The 3,836-nt window shown below is 50.9% G+C and overlaps 1 protein-coding gene and 1 long non-coding RNA gene across 2 annotated transcripts in view; one reads left to right on the top strand and one right to left on the bottom strand.

Annotated features, from left to right (window-relative positions):
• ABHD2 (abhydrolase domain containing 2, acylglycerol lipase) overlaps window positions 1-2,096 on the bottom strand; it is a 118,465-nt gene extending 116,369 nt beyond the window's left edge. The window contains exon 1 of the mRNA XM_017890149.1: window positions 1,942-2,096. The gene's annotated coding sequence lies outside the window, so the exon portion shown is untranslated. The remainder of the gene's footprint in view (window positions 1-1,941) is intronic.
• A 233-nt stretch (window positions 2,097-2,329) lies between these two features.
• On the top strand, window positions 2,330-3,566 carry LOC108540901 (uncharacterized). Its single transcript, XR_001888795.1, has 3 exons — window positions 2,330-2,436; window positions 2,551-3,105; window positions 3,240-3,566. It is a non-coding gene; the product is annotated as an uncharacterized LOC108540901 (long non-coding RNA).
• The last annotated feature ends 270 nt before the right edge of the window (window positions 3,567-3,836 follow it).

A 3,836-nucleotide genomic window follows, 5' to 3' on the forward strand; every position in this document is an offset into this window, starting at 1 on the left:
GGGTTGGGGGGAAGGGGAACGGGGAAAATTAGCTCTTGATAGAGTATTGGGTGGTGGATATGAAGAAAATGTATAAAAGGCAACAGAATATCATATCTAGCAAATCTATTGTGCTTACCCTGTGCCAGGTACTGTTCTAAATGCTTCAGATGTAGTAACTCCATGCCCTTCTCAAAGCAACCTTCTAACATAAGTATCATTATTATTTCTGTTTTAGAGGTGAGGAAACAGAGGCACAGAGAGGTTAAGTAGCTTGCCCAAGGTTGCAGAGCTAGTAAGAGGCAGGGCTAGGATTCAAATCCAGGCACTCAGGCACCAAAATCTGTCCTCCTAACCCCTCTGGGCTCCCCTAGAACTTAAAACACTGAGAATGGGCAAACTAAGCTTGGAGTGAAGTAAGTCATGCACTGGCTAGATCTAAAGTCAAGAGATCAACCCTTAGTCATGGGCCTGTGATGACCAGCCAGCCCTGTGACCACCCCAGGCCTCAGTTTCCTCACCTGTGCATTGAGGAGACTGAATTAGAGTCTATCTAATTAGATTTAGATAGAGATGAGCTCTATCCAAGGTGCCTTCAGCTCTAAAATGTCACAAGTCCGTGCTGACTACCAGCTGTATATGGATTGGTCTGCTTTCTGACTAGATATTCAAAGATTAATTCATCCTAAAACACACAGGAAGTTGTGTTAAGATTCTTTCTCTGCCTCCTGACCTTTAGAAGATTATTATGTTCTCTCTATTCAGGCAAATGACAGAGGGTAGTGAAGGATTTCTCTTTTGGACTCTGCTTAATGTGGCTGTAAGGAAACGGCCTTCGAAATGCTCTGGGCACAGATCTTGATGACTCTGCCAAACCTGCAGTCTCTCCAGGTCCCTCTATGGAGCCTGTTCTTGGAACCTGCCTTTGGATTTGGTTACTGGAATGCAGGTGAAACTGACAAACTGGAGGTCGAGCAACCAAACTAGAGGGATTGGGAAGATTAAGACAGCAGTCCATGGTAATTCAAATTAAGGAGTTTCATGGCGGCTAAACAAACCTCTATCTTTTTGTATAATCCAGTCTCTTTGCTAACACCCACTCTTGAGAGCTGAAACCTCAAAATTCATTATGGGTGAATTTAACAGCCGCTTGGAACCTAATCGACCCCCAGAAGTACTATCCTTAAGCTAGGCATTAAAGGCCACTTAAACTGCATCTGTGGGTAGAGAAGGCCCTTACAGATGGGTCATGCAGTCCTCCCTTGGGAGTCCTAAGCATCCCGCACAGGTGGCTGTCATCCGGCCACTGCTTGGACATTGCCAAGGTCGAGGCGCTAGCTGCCCGGCCTGGCAGGCAGCCTCCTGCGCTGCTGGACAGCTCTAGATGTGGGAAAAGCTCACGAAGCGCCTAGAACAGTGCCGGTCGCCGGGCCGAACTCGGTAAATGTGCTTCCAAGTGGGTCAAAAGCTGCCTCCCTAGAACTTAAACCCACTGGTCCTGGGTGCGCCCCTGGAGCCCCGAAACACAGAGGTCTCTCGGTAATCTCGGGTTGTAATCAGGACCCTCGGCCCTCTCCTCCCAGGTGCGGATCCCGGACCTTCTTCCCCAAGCCTGAACCGGCAGACCCCTCCCCAGACCCCAGAAAACCCAGGAGTGAGCACCAATGGGGGAATGGCAGCCAGAGAGGCCGCGGTCAGGATTATCCCCAACCTCGGTTTCCCGGGCACGAGGGGACAAAGGGCCTCAGGAAGGCGTATCCCCCGCCGCGATCTGGGCTGTCCCCGCCACTGGGCAAGCCAGCTCTCTGGACCCCCACGGCGCCATATGACAGGCCCCCGAGGATCCCCTCAGGCTGCGGTGTGATGGGCCGAGCTACGCCGGGAACTCGGGGCTCGGAGATTCGGTTCGACGGGTCCGGAGTGCGATCCCTGCTCCGCGGAGCTCGCTCGGCGTGGCTTTACCTGCGTGTGATTGACTACAGGTGCTCAGCTCGCCCCCAGTCTGGTTCCTGCAGCTTCCCGGCTGCCGGCGGCGCTCATGGATATACAGCCGGAACCCCTGGCCAGTGCAGCTCCCGCCGCTACCGGCCCCGCCCAAGTAACTGCCGCCACGCCCCTGACCACCGCTTCTGCCACGCCCCCGACCACGGAAACCGCTTGTTCATTGGGCAGTTTAGCCGCTTCTCCACTTGCCCCGCGCACTCATGGCATTACGAGGGAATCCATTGGTCAGCGAAGCTGTTCCTCAGAGTGGAGGCGGGATTCTTAGGGAAGAACTCCTCAACAATTGGCTACATTTGACGGCTTTAGGCCAGGGACACAGACGCTATTGGATAAGGCCAGCCCGGAGTGGGCGGGGAAAGGGGAGGAGGGCTAGAAGATGGGTAGTGTTTGCTGTCGATGGGGGTGGGGTGAAGAGAGGCGTAATAGTGACCGCAAGCTGATTTAGAGGGCTGGGTAAGGTCAGGTGTCGACTGGGGCTCAGAGGAATGAGGTCGGCCAGTAGCTCACCTGCGGGGCTCTGATGGGTCCAGGCCGACTAACTGACTCACGTATTCTCAAATTTCGCAGGGGGTGAAATTTGAGGTCATATCCCGGGAGAGAGGAAGAAGGATCGTGAGTCACCGAACCCAAAGGAGAGGAAAAGATGTGGAGGCAGCGATCTATGGCCTCTTCCAGCTCCGGACCGGGGATGGGGACGCTCTGGGCAATACGGGCCTCAGTTATTGTCCCACTGTCCTTTCAACCTTTAAGCAACCCAGTTGGAGGCCGCCTGGAAGAATGTAGCCTTTGAACTAGGGCCTGAAATTGGGGCTCCTACCGGTTGTGTGGGCTTAGGAAAGTCACTTAACCTTCCTGCATGCTCCCTGATTTCTTCACTTGGCAACTGAGGGTAGCAATAGTAGTTGATGAGAAGATTAAATGAACTCTGATAAACGCCAACAGTGGCTAGCACTCAACAGGCATTCAATGAAGGGTGATTCTTCACCCATCACCCCACTCATCTCATGTGGCTGGGAAACTAGGCCCATTTCTAAAATTCTGTGAGCCTGAAACTGCTTTTGCAATGGCATGTCGTGTACCAAGAATAGAACACTTGAGCGACTTGAAATGCAACCCCTGTAGGTCAGTGAAGGCCACCCTACCAAGGTCCCATAGGGCTGGGAGACAGGGAGCACGGGATGAAGTGAGAGGAGCGATTTAGTCAGAGAAGGGAAGTGGTGTTTGTTGCCATGTAAATTTTTCCCAACATATTTCAGGTTGTGACAAGGAACAATGGGCTGGCTCAAGTTTTATGAAGCGTGACCAAACAACATCCTCTGAAGGCTGATCAGCACCGGACTAGAAATCACTGCGTGAGCTATATCCGTCAGAGACCCCTGAAACCCGTTCCCCATTCTGAAGGTGTAGACATCACAGACTGTGGACAGAAATAGCTTCTCAGACTTGAATGTAGCCCCAGACCCTTTGTGTCTGCCTTTGAAAGAACTCACAGCCATGGTACATCAGAGTGAAGAAGAAAGAATCCTTTGCCATTGCTCTATTTTTCATTCAGTTGTCATGTTACCTTGAAAATAAAGGTTTCATCTCAGTGTTTATATATTCCTCTGTATTCTCTTTCATCTTGACAAAAAAAAAAAAACAACCCAGGCTTCAGTAGCAAAGTCTCTTAGTAATGAACCCCATCATCCTGACTCTGAGTTAAAACAGTTTGGACTTCCAAAAACAGCTTTAAATTTATCACTAGATAAGTATATAAGGTAATGCATATATTAACTAGCTTGGTTTAGCTATCCCACAATGTATACATGTATCAAAACATGGACCGCTGCAGTGGCTCACGCCTGTAATCCAAC

This window comes from Rhinopithecus bieti, unplaced genomic scaffold (assembly GCF_001698545.2).
Source record: "Rhinopithecus bieti isolate Rb0 unplaced genomic scaffold, ASM169854v2 scaffold_20154, whole genome shotgun sequence".
Taxonomy (NCBI): Eukaryota; Metazoa; Chordata; class Mammalia; order Primates; family Cercopithecidae; genus Rhinopithecus; species Rhinopithecus bieti.